Raw genomic sequence first — 16,038 nt, 5'->3', positions numbered from 1 at the left:
GAACGTTCAAAGTTTTAAAACTTCGATTATATGGTCTCGGCCATATGAAATTCGAAGCTTTAAACTTCAATCATCTGAAGGACACACATACACACACACACACACACACACACACACACACACACACACACACACATATATATATTTTTTAATACATATATGTGTGTGTGTGTGTATGTGTGTGTGTGTGTGTGTGTGTGTGTGTGTGTGTGTGCGTGTGTGTGTGTGTGTGTGTGTGTGCATGCATAAAACATTCACATAACCTAATTTTATTTGATACACTTGCTTGGAAAACTCCCTAGCATTGTTATGGAAACACATTTATGGAGCACAGTTTTTTCCAGGCTTAATCAGGTGACCTACATTTCAAATGCAGATCTTTATAATTAACTTGAAGAATAGCAGAAAATATAAATCTTAAACTGATTTCTTTTTGTCAAAGTGTTTTTCTAACCTCACTGGTGTCTCTTCTTTTTGCAAAACTTTGTATGGAAAATCATGAAAACAATCCAATGGGAACCTGATTAAAAATAAGGTTCCTTTTTTTAAAGAGTAACTGAAAAAAGAATATTATGATTCATCAAGAAAAAAATTCATTAGAACAACCTCATTGTATTCACTAATAAGGGTCAGCCCTATGGACATCTAACTCCATTGCCATCAGCTCTTTGGTCCCTGTCTCCTTGTCCAACTTTTAAATAATTTGTTTTATAGTTTCTTTTTAGTGGGTGGGGAATATCTAAATGTTCTGGCACCCAGTCACTGATATATTAAATTTTCTGCCTCTAAGTTCTAAATCAAAAGCTTTTTTTGCAAACTTGCTAATATAGCCTGAAGTTTGGAATTTTCCACCTTAATCAACTGATACTAAATTTTCAATTCCATTAAATCAGCTTCTAATTTGGCACAAGAATCTGTAAGATGATGAATTTATCCTTTTGGTGTAGAAATGACTGTTTAGCCAGAGCTAGTCCAGCTCCCAGTTTGGCCAGTGATTTAACTTTATTGCTAAGACTTTCTAATTTCCTAGTAATAACTTGTGCCAAACAGAAACTCACATGCTTTTATCAATATCTGACATAACAAAGACTGTATCAACTTGAATAGGTTCATTATTTACATCAAAAGATAGTTGAGAGCTTGAAGTCACAGTACCAGAAAACATGTGGGCACTAAGGAAGCTCCTTCTTCCTGCATAATGCACTACTTGGCACTTTTCCTATAAGAAGGTAATGGTATCTACAGGCTTAAGGTTGCTCCGTGCAATGTTCATTAAAAGGAAAAATTGCACTATTTTTCCCTGAGAAATGTTTGTTCTGCCTCATACTATTGATGACTAAAAAAGATTATGAATGTCCATAGTGTCTAACTTTTGTGAACATTCCTCAATATCTGTATTCCTCTCTAAAACTGCTATTCATTGGCAAGAATACCACTGGCACAGTTGTTGCAATTACTATTGTTTTTGTCCATTTTTGCAACATAATATATTTACTACATTTACTACAAATTGTTTATCAAAGTCTGAGAAAGAGTTAGTCCTTTGTATATTTAAATGTCAAAAATAGTAGAAAATAAGAAACAGACTATTCTCAATGGCCTGTTCCCTCCCCCCAGCCTTTTTTCCACTTTACTTTTCATCTGTCACTGAGGTGAATACATCGGGTGCTTTTTAAGCTAGATTTTTCAGAACATAGCAAGTGTCTCTACTTACTCCAGACTGGTGAGCTTTTAAAAGGATAAAACATGTCTATAGGTATATATGTTTTTTGACAGAATCACATTTACTTCAATCACAAATTATTAAAACTGAATGGTTGAAATTTTTTTCCATCTGGTGCAGTGGTGCAGAGGTTAACATTGTCACTTCACAGCAAGACGTTTTTCAGTTTGATTCTCAGCTGGGTTGCCTTCTGTGCGTAGTCTGCATGTCCTCCCTATGTTCACATGGGTTTCCTCTGGGTACTCCAGTTTCCTCCCACATTTCAAAGACATTTGTCTGGAGCACTTCTCCTCGAACTTCTGAAAAGAGTTTCTGTCCTATTTAGACTTTCCCGGTCAACAAATGTTAAATAAATAAATAAACCTAATCACAATTTGCAGAGTAATCTTGCAGAGGAACATACAGTACAAAGTGTTTTGAAAGGGAAGAGCCCTCAATAACCCCAATTTTGGGGAGACAAAGCACTCCTCCTTGTCTAAATATACTAACTCTTTGGTCACACAACCACAAAGAAAAAAGAAAACATACATACCCACTAGAGGAAACAACATCCTTGACCTGGTTATTACTAACATGGGCAACCATTGCTCCACACCAATAGTCAAGTCCTCCCTGGTTAGATCTCACCACAAACTAATCACCATGGAAATCCACATTTCAGCCACACCCCCTGCAAAGGTAACCACCATGAAAACCTTCTCCAAAGCTGACTTTGGGCTCCTAAAAACAGAGGTGGCTAACTTCACGGAGCTCATGTCAATGGAAAATAGATGCATGACTGCCGAATCGTACACCCAGGGCCGGCCTTAGGCATAGGCAAACTAGGCGACTGCCTAGGGCGCCATAAGGCCGGCATCATAAAGGGCGCAATTTTGTTACTTAACTTTACTTCTCTCTCCACTTTTCAGCTGTAGCTGCACCTGCCCTTTGTAGCATTGCGCCCTCTCCCCACATCCCTGACGACTGCTCCAGTCCACAGTATATAATATAACGCAGCTCACGCCCGCGTCTCATTCCTTTCTTCATTGACGATAGAGACGGGCATAGCTATTGGCTGTCGTTACTTCCTGTGTTCCTGATCTGTTGAGTGGACGACATCGGTGTGGATTTTCGGCGGACTGGTTCCCTCTACACCAAGTGGGCTACCAACTGCACTTTCTGCATTTTTTTTGTGGGTATACTTTGTTTGCTTCTCTTGCTTGGTTTTTGAAGGTAAGTCAATTCAGGCAGCAGGCAGCTCTCTCATGCATGCAACTGCCACACATTCACAATGCCAGATAAAAATATATTTCCTGAATTTGCTTTGTTGTGTTTTCCGGCTCTGGGCTGGGTTAGCTTAAGTGAGTGTTGAACGTTGATTTTTTTTTTTAATTGCCGTCTGACTGGTAAACTTCTGTGTGTTATGAAACGTTATAAATTCAAGATGTGCGTTTCCTTGTCTCATCAAACGGGAGGGTAGAATTTGGCTAATGTTTGTGGAGCGGAGACTGATATAACTTTGTGATTGACTGTTGCTCTGGCTACCCGTCAGAGGACGCTGACTAGATCAGGGCTGCAATGTATAGAAGCTGTTTCCTACTTAACCTCTCTATACAATAGCTGCTGGGGTAAATACAGATTGCAAGTTGTGCTGCTCTTGTATGTGTTTGTGTGTGTCGGTGAGTGTGGATGTGTTTCACTGTCTGTTAATTTGCATACAAGTGTGTTTGAGTTTGTGTAGTTTGCTAGGTACCAGCACTACTTTGGAGTGCAAGGTGATGTGAGACACAGCTGAGCAGTCATTTCAAGTGCTCAGATAAGCAATTCATAGTCATGTTTATTTTATTTAAATTGGTCTTGTGATATCTAGTTTATGCATGTGTATGAATTATATTATTTTAGAGAAACATAGATCACATTCTCTGTTCAGAGCAACTTGCACTTTGCTGACTATGAATCCCTGCTACTGTACAGAAAAATATTTTGGGGCTTTGTAAATTTCAGGGATTGAATACACATAGAGAATTGCTCCATAATGGACCAGGGAGCAGGGCGTAATATTTTAAACACAGATACTAGTACTGCTCATTAAGCACAGTACTCATTTATGGATGGCGGAAAAAGCAAAATATGTGCCAAAGAAAACAGTGTGATAGAATGCATGCTTGTATGAGTGAGTACGTCTACAGCTGTAGAAATTTCTCAAGTTTTACTCAATACATGAAACTAAATCTGTCTTTTATTTTCTTACGTAAGGGGGACCAAAGGCAAGACAGACTCTATTAGGATCAGTAATGAGATACAAGTACTACAGCTTAGAAGGGTTATCATAAGTTTTACTAAAGAAACAGCAAATAGTAAAAAATCTTTCTCTTTCTCTCTCTCTCTCTCTCTCTCTGGAGACTGATAGGGCATTTGGTATGTAGCATAGAAACTGTGGTAGCAGTATGTGCAGCGACCTCCTCCGACACCTGATATTTACATCATGCCCAATTCTTGGGAAGTTTATTTTTTTATTTGTAGTTTTACAGCCATTCCATATTGATTTCATGTATGGTTATTGTGCACTTGTTTTACAAGGGAATGATGTCCCACCCAGGGACTGATCCAAATAACACCAACAGAAATGTTTTGGAGGGGGGTGAGGGAGGTGTAGAGTTGGAGAGTAGCTGTGCACCTGTAATGTGATGGAACTTCAGAGGTATGTGCATTGTAATCCCAGCTGGGATGGGAGAGGCCGATTTAGTTTAACCTCTATTATAGATAGATGTCTTACACCGAGAGATTCCAATTTACAATGGAGTTCAGCCATAGGTGTGAATACAACCCTGGATAAGACCAATGGTGCACAGAATAAACGCACTTTTAGTTATCGTTTAGTTCCTGCTTCTTGACACCTTCCTTTATTTTGCTGTACCTTTCTGTGGAACTATCTTTGATTCTTAATCTGTAAATGCTTAGTGGGAAAAGTGTTTACATTCTTATCATAGTGATAACAGTTTCTTCTCTGAAAAATTTGTATATAAGTGTATAATGTGGATTAAAACATTCCAGTCTTGGACACATTAGCGTTTAGTTATGTAAACGACCGCTCTTTCTGTAGCAGTTTGTTTTTGACTCTCTCAGAGAATATATAACAGCCATGATAGTTCAAGAGAAAACTCATAGTGCTTTGCTTAAAGAGTGATTTTTTTTAGGATTCCAGCCCATTTTATTATGTCCTTTTCCTTAGTCAAGAAAATTCATCAGCAATTACTTGCAATGCTTTAGAAAGATAAAGTTTTAGAAGTCAAAGTTATTTAACCTCTTGGTGTTGTAAAATGCCATATTTCCATTTTTAATTCTCTAGTTCCATAGGATAAGCTTTTTCATGATTTCTTCTAAGGTTTTATTTAACAAGAATAACCTAGCATCCAGAAAGCTTCTGTTTAATACACAGATCTCTCTGAAACCCACACAGAGCTGGTTGAGTTCCATGTATGCATTTAATGAAATAAATATTAGTAGTTTGATAAAGAGTAATTACAAACTGTTTAGAGATAAATTCAGGGACCAAGATGAACATTCATATTTCAGCTGAAACTTTCTCAAGCTTTCAAGGGTGTACAGGACTTCATATGTAAGACCACTCTCTCTGTCTCTCTCTCTCACAGACACCTCAAATCACTGCCAAAGTAGATGGTAACTTTTATTCTCAGTGTGTTGGAATGCTTTGCTGAAGTTGCATGCAGTATCTTTAAAGGTTGTGCAGCTAAATTTGCCAACTGAAGTCTGAAATTAACAGCTATTTTAGACCAAAGAAAAATCTGACATGAGACAAGTGCTGCATAATGTCAGGGTTAAGAACTGCATTCTTATTTGTTTAATGTTTTTCCTAATTATATTCAGAATGTTGATAAATGAGCAGCTGTCAAGTTTAAAAACAATCCATGTAGTAAATAAGGAAAAAAAAACATAGCTCAGTGCACCAGGAATCTTGTTACACGCTTTCTTTTTTTGTAAATGTATACAGAGGGCTTTGCTGACTGCGTTTCACCACTGGAGGTGATGTGCCTTTATGCACTGTATCAGACAATCTGTTATGCTGATGGGCTCATACCAGTGATTTTCTGCTGACACGTGATCTGTTTCTTATGGGCATTATATAGTTGTCTGCTATTGACTTATTATTGCTGTTCTTTTAGCTGCTGTAATTTAATTTGTAAACATTACCTGGACAGAATATTACCATGCTTTTTCTAATTCCTTTAGTTATCATTGTTGTACAGTGGGATGTATGAGTAGTTTTTGACTTTCTTGGCCATACAGTCTTGTATCACACTTGAAATTGGTACTTACCTGGGGTACTTACTAAGTGAAGTGAGTCTTAATAATGAGAAGCATTTTAAATTTCCTAACGCTATGAGTATTTTGATTCCTGAGTATGGATTTACTGAATTTTCACATGCTGTAAGACAGAATAAAAAGCAGTGTATCATAGTGGTGTGGTTCTATACACAGAAAATAGAGAAAGGTATAGATCTTGCACATTTCAAACATTATTTGAATGTACGGGTAACTGCAAATTGACTCCTGGTTTAGCACTCTTGTCCTTCTTTGCAGTGGCAAAATGTAAATATTCTGCTCATTTTTATCTTATTTATTATATTTTAAGTTTGTTGACTGGGATAGTCCAACTGGATACATGTCCATTTTCAGCAGAGGCTAGGGGAGAAAAGCTCCAAACTTACAAAGACAAGCAAGTTACAGTATATGCACAAACATTGTATTAACATGCAAGTTAGTCTCAGTTTATATACAGAAATGTATACAAATATGTTAGTTTCTCTTATCAAACCTATAGGTGCAGCTTAAACACAGAGTATGTGCAAATCTTTTCAAACCTTTTAGGTAAGAGGGTAGTTGCTATGAATAAAATTGCAGGGATATGGAAGTGGATGAGGCTTTAGTCAGGGTTAGAGCAAAGACATAACCAGTGAGTTTTAAAATACTGGTTTAGATTTTTTTTTAACTGATTAAGGGAGGGGTTCAGAGTAAGGTCAGATGGGAGCGAATTCTTGGTTTTGCCTACTGAATTAGGGTAAGTAAGAGTAACTGGTGGTTAACAATGTCAAAGGCCTTGGAAAGATCAAGAAACGGGCAGAAGATAGTTTATTACGGTTGGAATTTGACATTAGAAAAGGAGAGGAGGGCTGAGGTGGTACTGTGCTGTGGTCTAAATCCATGCTGGGAGTTGGCCAGAAGATTATTTTGAATAAGTTAGTGTAAGAGTTGTTTATGGATATACTTTTCCATAATTTTAGCCAGAGGGGAAAGGATAGCTCTTGGTCTATAGTTGACAGTTCAATGAAGCTGCCACCTTTATGGAGTGGTATGACATAGAATATTTTCCAGACAGAGGCTGCAGTTATGGTTCTGTTCATCAAAATAGTGATAGGGTATGCTATGACTTCAGCAGGTAGTCTGCAGGGAGGAGGTCAGCTGAAAGGGTGGTTGGTTTGAGTTTTGTGATTAGGGTTGTAATGAGAGGTCGGAACTTTTGGGAAGCTAAAGGAGATTGTCACTGGGTTTAAGGGTTTTAGCATTAGGGCAAGTGGGTTTAAGTTTGCTAGCAAGGGCCTAGATGGTTTCTGTGAAGAAATTGTTGAAGGTGTTGGCAATGGACTCTGGCTCTTTTTGGCTAGGGACTGAGGGGGTTGGATTAGTGGATTGTCCTGGGTGGAGAAGTTCAATACCTGCCCAGAACTTCTGTGGCTTGTTGTGGTGGTTCTGCTGATGGCAGAAATGTTTTTGTCTAGCAATATGGATTTTTTTGTATCATTCCAAGACCAATTTTCAGTGACGGCCTGGGGAGAAATGCTCATGATGCATGTCTTTGTGATATAGCTAGAGATAGAAAGACATAGATATAGATATATTTGTTAGTTTTTTTGGTGCAAAGTTATGATGTATTGTTTAATTGATAATATTGATGCAGAAATGCTCCCATGTCATTTTCAGTTTTTATAATGGAGTAATGATAAAACACGCTGCCATTCTTGTATTTTAAAGTAAATCATAAAGATTTCAGAATAGTTACAGCATTGTGTATTGTTTGGCAAATGGGTGAAATTCTTGGCTAGGCTTTAGGGCCTCCATGCCAGTAGCCTATAATCATGTGAATCACTTCATTGGTAGCATGAGTGAATTGCCATAATCAAGAGCTGGCCTTTGTTTATTTATTGCAGGACCAGAAACTCAAACTTTGCATTATACTTGAAGAGCTTGTTTACAGGATCTGTAAAGTGCAAGGCGTGTGGCTTCTATATGAGTGCATATCATGAGAATGTTGTATCAGCATGAAGGAAAATAGTTGGCCATCAATCTGGCTGTGACAGTCTTCTATTTAGTCGTGATTTCAAGTCGTTTACAGGCATTCTGGTGTTCAGGCAAGAATCTTGTCTTTAAATTAACATGCATTTTTTTGTACCCTGAGGCTGTCACAATCTCAGTCTTATACACTAGCAACAGATCAAGCAGGTTTATTAAGGAGAATTCAGCCTTCAATTGCAGTCAACTACACTACAAGGTGTCTGTTGCAGCATGAATGTTTTTTCATGCATTTAAACATTGAAAGAACTGGAGTGGGTTTTGTGGAAGTGACCCATCTGTGGGCGTGGCTCAAATGGAGGTGTACCTTGAGTTTGGTGTGGGTGGGGCTTAAGGGGCGCCAAAGCAGTACTTCGCCTAGGGTGCCGTTTCAGCTAAGGCTGGCCCTGCGTACACCAATGCACTGTACCAACATGTATATAAATGCATGGAACTAACCATACCCAACAGAACCAAGACATCTCCTCCAAAAAAGGAAGCCAATCTGGTGGTCTCCTGCCATTAATAAACTCTACAACAGAAGGAAGAAACTGTTGCAGAAAAAGGTGACATCCCAAGACTGGAAAAACTCCCTTATTAGACTCAACAAAAAGTTGAGTTCCCTCATCAAAACCTCTAAAGCCAGGTATGGAGGTAGAATTGTGGCAGACACTAAAAACAACCACAAAGCCTTCTATAGTTACATCAAGAATCTCCATGGCAATACCCAGGTTTGCTCTGAGTTACTGCACAATAGTACCTCCTATACTGAGCCAACAGATATTGCCAACATACTGGCCGTCAGGTTCAGTGCCAACTTTACCCCTCTCTCCCTCCCTAAAGGACCAATCACAATACCGGAAGAATGGCAGGCACCTAGCATTACTTGCAGCACAGGTTAAAGCTGCATTGTCCAAGGCCAAGAATACAGCTTCTATGGGACCCGACAATATCCCTGTATGTGTTCTACATGAATTACAAAGTGAAATGGCACCACATCTGTGTGCCCTGTTCAATCACAGCATCATCTCAGGCTTTGTCCCTACCGAATGGTGCAAGGCTACAGTCATCCCACTCCATAAAGGGGGAGCGACTACAGACCCTGGGAATTATTGCCTCATTAGCCTGACGAATCTGATATGCAAGGCTATGGAGCGCATCATCATGGACCTAATTAACAAGGATATAGCAAATCTCCAAACTTTAGATCCTACACAGTTTGGTTTTGTGAAAGGTAGATCATGCCTGCTCGACCTGGTTGACTTCTTTGAGTCAGTTACCAGAGCTTTGGATGAAGGCAAGGCAGTTCATACATCCTACCTCAATCTGGCCAAGGCCTTTGATACCATTCCCCACTCAGGAATTATTGATAAACTCACCAAATGAGACATCAACCCCTATATCGCTAGGTGGGTTGCAAATTGGATCACAGATAGAACCCACAGTGTGAAAGTAGCAGACTGCAAGTCAGACTGCTGACCAGTCATGAGTGGAGTCCCACAGGGATTGGTCCTGAGTCTTCTCGTATTTGGCATCTACTTCTCAGAAGTCCAGGCCAACACAGAGGGACTCTGGTTGACCACGTTTGCAGATGACTGCAAGCTGGGAGCCATTATTAACCCCTCAAGTGATGTAGACATCCTACAGAAAGGCCTCACTGAGACCAATGACTGGTGTTGAAACCATGGTCTTAAGCTTAATGCCAAAAAATGTGTTGTCATCCTCTTTGGGAAAAGCTCAGTTCTCACTAATTACCAAATTGATGGGAGCCCACTGAACACTGAAGGTGTTATAAGAGATCTGGGGAAACAGGTTGACAGCAACCTCTCCTTCAACCACCACATTGCCACTGTGGTCAGAAAGTCCTTCTATGTGGCACATCTCATTACCAAGGGTTTTGCATCCGGGAAGAAAGAGGTCATCATCTCTCTCTACTTTTCCCTTATTAGGCCAATCATCGAGTATAATGCCCTATTTAGCATGTACCTCACTAGATACATGCAACAGCTGGAAAAGCCACAAAAGTACCTCATGAAGAGGATCTTAAGCCTTAAACACATGCCCTACATGGACAGACTAAAAAAACTCCAGCTATTCTCTGTCTCATATTGTCTATGAAGAGGCGATCTCTGCTTGACTTACAAAGCCATGTCTGACCCAGCTTTGTTAGAAATGCTATATATAAAGAAATCCAAATCCCGCCACACCACACGCTCCAGAGACCTCGACCTCATTACCACAGTCAACAGAACATGCTGGAGGAACAGGTTCATAACCAGAGACTGCCCATGGTCTGAAATAGACTTCCCATACATGTCAAGCAGAGCACCTCACTGGCCCTCTTCAAGAGAAATCTTGATGAGTGGATGAGAAATTGAAAGTTCTCCCCGGGGATCACTCCAGTGGCTCTACTTGATAGAGGCACTGGGAACTAACATTGGGTGACACGATGTCAGGACATTTCTATGGGCTCAGCTTGCAAAGGTTCCAGGGCTATTAGCCTAGTACAGACCTATGAACCTATGAACATACACACACAGCATATCATTGTTGGTGCACAAACAGAAACTGCACAAATGGGGATTGCTTACAGCTCAAGCTGCTATCAGAATTGCAATGGCTCAATTGATGTAGAATTGTGTGACTGAATGTGCAAAAATGAGGACTTATACATACTAAGTCCAGGATTGCTGTGTCTTGTAGTATTCCACTTTCTCTGCAGTATTGTCACTTCAGAGTTACGATATATAAGTAGCAGGGAATTTCTACTAAATGATTATTTGACTAAATGTGTTTTCAATGAGCTATTTTCCCTGTTTTGAGCTTTAACCAAATGTGATTTATCAATTCCATGGAGCCCATCTATTGCTAGAGATGTGTGACTTTTGGCATCAGTATGTTATTCAAGACCTACATGTTATTCTGCATTTGTGAGTTAGTACAAAGAAACCTTATTGTTTTTATTTTTAGGGGACGTCTGTACATCTCCAGTAAAGCCTGATAAAGAACAGTTTGCAAATATCTTTTACTGGTTTCTGTGCTTTACCAAACACCCTCTAGTTTAATCATATAGTTGCCTGAATAGAACATTTTTTCATATAATAAGTGCATATTCCTCAGGTAAATATTCAGAGGCTTCTTATCATACTTATTACTTCTGAACTGTCCATTTAATCTCTTATACTTTGCATAAACTTTGCACACTTTTGCGCAAGGGATGTGGCCAAAATGGGTTCTTTTGGACCAGACAGATTGTGTGTGTGTGTGTGTGTGTGTGTGTGTGTGTGTGTGTGTGTGTGTGTGTGTGTGTGTGTGTGTGTGTGTGTGTGTGTGTGTGTGTGTGTGTGTGTGTCTTTCAATCTCTTATGAGTTGCAGCCAACTTCTAGCCTGATCCCACAAGACAGCCACCACTATCCATAGATTAAAAGGCAGAGGATTAAATGGAAATAGTTTGCCAGGCCTTTCTTCTGTTTCACACATGCACACACACTCACTCCTATATGCAATTTAGAATCATTGATCTACCTATATATGCATCCACCTGCAACTCATGCCCTACCTCATCAACAATCAACTCCTCACCCCTACACAACATGGCTTCCGTCCTGGCCATAGTACAATAGCTGCTCTCCTCTCTTTTTTAGATATAGTCAACCATTCCTGTGACTCTGGAGAAATTGTCTCCACTGTCCTTCTTGATCTGTCCAAGGCATTCGACACTGTCTCTCATACCCATCTTCTGAATCACCTTTCCAACCTCAATCTCTCCCAAAAATCCCTTACATGGTTCAATAGTTACTTCTCTGACAGATCCCAGGCTGTGAAATGGCAAACTGGTATCTCAACCTTCCTACCAACCCCAACCGGGGTTCCCCAGGTGTCTATACTCGGACCAATGCTCTTTAATATATTCATCAATGGTTTCCACACTGCTATTCCAAACACTCAAATAGTGCAATATGCAGATGACTCCACTTTAGTCTGCTCTGCTCTTAGTCTTCCTGAGCTCCAGGCAAAAACCCAATTGGCCTTTACAACTACAGAGAACTGGATGCTTCAAAACCATCTCTCCCTTAATGCCAATAAATCCAAAATCCTTCTTTTCTCCCCCTCTGAAGCCTTCCCTCTCAACAAACAATCCTTCAGTATCATCAGCCATACCAACTCCACTATTGAACTTGTTCCTTTTGCTAAACTTCTTGGGGTTACCATTGATGAACACCTGAAATTCGATATACATGTCCAACTAAATATTAAGAAAACCCACCAGAAACTTGGTATGCTATACAAAAACTCTCACTTTCTCACTCCAACTACAAGGCAAACTCTCACCACTACCTACTTACTACCATCACTACTGTACGGTACTCCACTACTAACCAACCTCTCTTCCACCATCTTTACAAAACTAGAAATCTGTTACAACAAAATCTCTAAATTCGCTACTAAATCTAACCACTCCTCCCACCATTGTACCTCTCTCCACATGCTAAACTGGCTAGAGCTTCCTAACCACCTTGACTCCCTCCAACTCACTAGAGCCCGCAAATTAAACTTTAAACCCACTGCTTGCCCTGCCCTAACAAATATCCTACCATTTTACACACCTCACAGACCCCTAAGATCTGCTCATCAAAATCTACTTACTGTATACAAACCAAAACATCAGGCTGGCCAGTTTCTCCTATCCTTTTCCTTGGCCAAAAAATGGAACTCACTTCCATCCTCACTACGAATCTGTAAAAACTTTGAACACTTCAAATCCCGGCTCCATTCCTACCTCTCCCATAAATGGAAATGTAACTGCATTCTACCTACCTAATCCTACCACTGTCTCTTATACATGTACTTGTACATATTCCCCTACACCATGCTGTTTTTCCTCTCATAAATGGAAATGTAACTGCATTCTACCTACCTAATCCTACCACTGTCTCTTATACATGTACTTGTACATATTCCCCTACACCATGCTGTTTTTCCTCTCATAAATGGAAATGTAACTGCATTCTACCTACCTAATCCTACCACTGTCTCTTATACATGTACTTGTACATATTCCCTTACACCATGCTGTTTTTCCTCTCATAAATGGAAATGTAACTGCATTCTACCTACCTAATCCTACCACTGTCTCTTATACATGTACTTGTACATATTCCCCTACACCATGCTGTTTTTCCTCTACGGCTGCCTCTCGCTGAATCTAATGTAATATAACATCAAAACCTTGAATGTATATAATGTAAATACTGTATATCGCTTCCTATCTCTACTCTCTCTCCCCATCTAGGAATATATCTCTTTTCTACCTACATATAAGATTGATACTACAAGGTGATGCTAACTAACTAATATAATCATCTCTACCATGTGTATACTCCACTTTTGCTACTAAATAATTGCCTCTCTCTCCACTGTACATCTCCCTTTCTCTGCCTACACCAGAATCTATTTCTAGTAACTTACTGCCTCCTTCTCTCCTGCTCAGCTGCCTCTCTCTTCTTTCACCACAATCTTGAATGTATACATAGTACACTTTATACTCTCCGCCTTTATTTCCCACATATTTTACAAACACTACTTACTACTATCTTTCAAATATTCAGACTTTGCAACTACTAACATAAGAGTTTCAATTTGATAGTATTTGACATTTTGTTCATACTATTTCTGCTGCCTGAATTCAACTATATGCTGTGCAAATGGCTCTCTAATCAACTATGTATGTATGTCATAAATGGCTCTCTAACCAACCATGTATGTATGTCATAGAGTGTTTTTTTTTTTTGCATTTCTAATTTGCTACATCTCGTTATATAATTCTACATTTGTTTTTATATAATTATATGTTTGATTTACCTGTATGTAATGTGGAGCTTTTCTCCCTGGGCCTCCACTGAAAACGGGCTCCTTGAGCCCAGTGGACCTCCCCGGTCATCAAACTGGAAATAAATAAATAATAAATAAATAAATATAGCATGCCTTTAGAATGTGAGAAGAAACTAGAACACTGGGATAAAATCCATCTGAACACTACTACCACGGTAAACAAACAGCTAAATAAATAAACAAATAAATGAACAAATAAATAAATGCTTTAGAGACAGCTAATTTATCTACATATGTTATAGAGAGCATAAATATATTTAGGGAATGTTTATAGCCAGGGGAGTGAGGATTGCAAGCCTGAGAGGAGTTAGGGTGTGAAGCATTACTATCTTGTTTTGAAGGGGGTATACATTTTTCCATGATTCCCATTAGGTCATTTTGAAATATCAGTATACTTGCAAACCTCTAGGGAAGTCACATCTGTGGTTATGATTTTTCCAATGAAATATGAAAAGGCAATACATGGGCAACAGACGGCATGTGTTCCCTGCAGTTACGTCTCATTATTATAATGAAAAATGCATTTCTCAGACTTTGCCTTCTGAAAGTACTTCATTAATAAAAAAACTTTTCAAACATAACAGACCCTAACCCTGAGCAGTATCCTTCCTTCACCAAGAATGATGCCACAATATAGAGACAAGATGATCAGCTTTAACAATTGGCTTAATGTCTGGTGTCATTCAAAGGGGATCCAGTGTCTGTCTGCCTGGGATGACATGCTTGACAAGCCACGCTGCTTCGCAAGGGACGGCTTGCACCTGTCACCCCTGGGATTCCGGATATTGGCTAAGGCTCTTGCCACCCCCATAGTGCCTTTTTTAGGCAAGGCTCAAATTCTAAACCTACCACCCTAGAAAACAAAAATGGGAAGAAACTGAGGGTAATGCTGCTCAACGCCAGAAGTCTAAATCTCAAAATGCATGCACTCGAGGCCCTTCTCAGTATGGAGAACATCGATGTCTGTGCTGTAACTGAAACCTGGTTCAAGGCTCCTGAGAGCACCCCGGCACTATTACGTTTTACCTCATATCATGCGTTCCGGCCCCAAAACCCGGACCACACCACAAAAGGAGGGGGTGTATCCATATTCATAAAGGATACCCACACCTCCAGGTTGGTGGCAAAGCACGAAGCTTTGGAAACCATCCAGGTGCAACTAACCATAGGCAAAACTGCTCTACAAATTGTAGCATGCTACAGGACACCCTCTCAAACTCAGGAACCCCACACAGCCTTCCTGAAGACACTGGAGGGTATAAATGTATCTCCAAACACCATCATATTGGGTGACTTCAACTACCCGAATATAGACTGGGAACATTACTCAAGCCCTAACTTTCTAGCCCAACGGTTCCTGGAGTTCATAAATTCAAATGCCATGGAACAGCTAGTCACTGTTCCCACGAGAGGAGAAAATATACTAGATCTCATTATCACAAACATGGGGACAAAATGCTCCACACCGGAAGTATATCCCTCATTGGTGAGATCTGATCATAAACTAATCTCACTGGAAATCCACATCCTGCCCCCACCCCAAACAAAAAAGACCACAGTGAAGAACTTCTCTAAAGCAAACTTCACACTACTCAAGACTGGTGTGGTATCCTTCAAGGTCCCTGAGACAGTGGAAACCACAACCCAAGCTGCTGAAGCCCTCACAAATGCCTTCTATGAACACCTCCAGGACTGCATGCATCAGGCAATCCCAAATAAAACCAAGACTCTTTCCACAAAGGGCAAACGTCCAGTCTGGTGGACCCCAGCCATTAACAAACTTTACAATAAGAGGAGAAAGCTATTACATGATAGAACAAAATCCATAAAAGGGAAGTCACCCCTGATCATTATTAGTAAAAAAATACGAGCACTCATAAAATCAACTAAGGCCAATTTTGAGAGAAAAATTGCCATGGACTCAAAGGACAATCATAAGGCCTTTTTCAGCTATGTTAGGAACCTGGGTGGAAACTCCCAGATATGCTCAGAATTAGTCCAAAATGAAACAAAAATCACTGAACCCACAGACGTTGCCAACATACTGGCAGAAAGGTTCAGTGCAAACTTCACCCCCCTCCCCTAAAGGAGAGAT

The 16,038-nt window shown here is 39.8% G+C and overlaps 1 protein-coding gene across 6 annotated transcripts in view; it reads right to left on the bottom strand.

Annotated features, from left to right (window-relative positions):
- LOC122798227 (probable 2-ketogluconate reductase) overlaps positions 1-16,038 on the bottom strand; it is a 609,788-nt gene that overhangs the window by 269,788 nt on the left and 323,962 nt on the right. The window lies entirely within an intron of this gene.

The sequence above is a fragment of the Protopterus annectens genome, chromosome 3.part1 (genome assembly GCF_019279795.1).
Source record: "Protopterus annectens isolate FY-2018-M chromosome 3.part1, PAN1.0, whole genome shotgun sequence".
Lineage (NCBI taxonomy): Eukaryota > Metazoa > Chordata > Ceratodontiformes > Protopteridae > Protopterus > Protopterus annectens.
The sequence above is the reverse complement of the archived record's forward strand: the minus strand, read 5'-3'. Positions and strand labels throughout refer to the sequence as shown.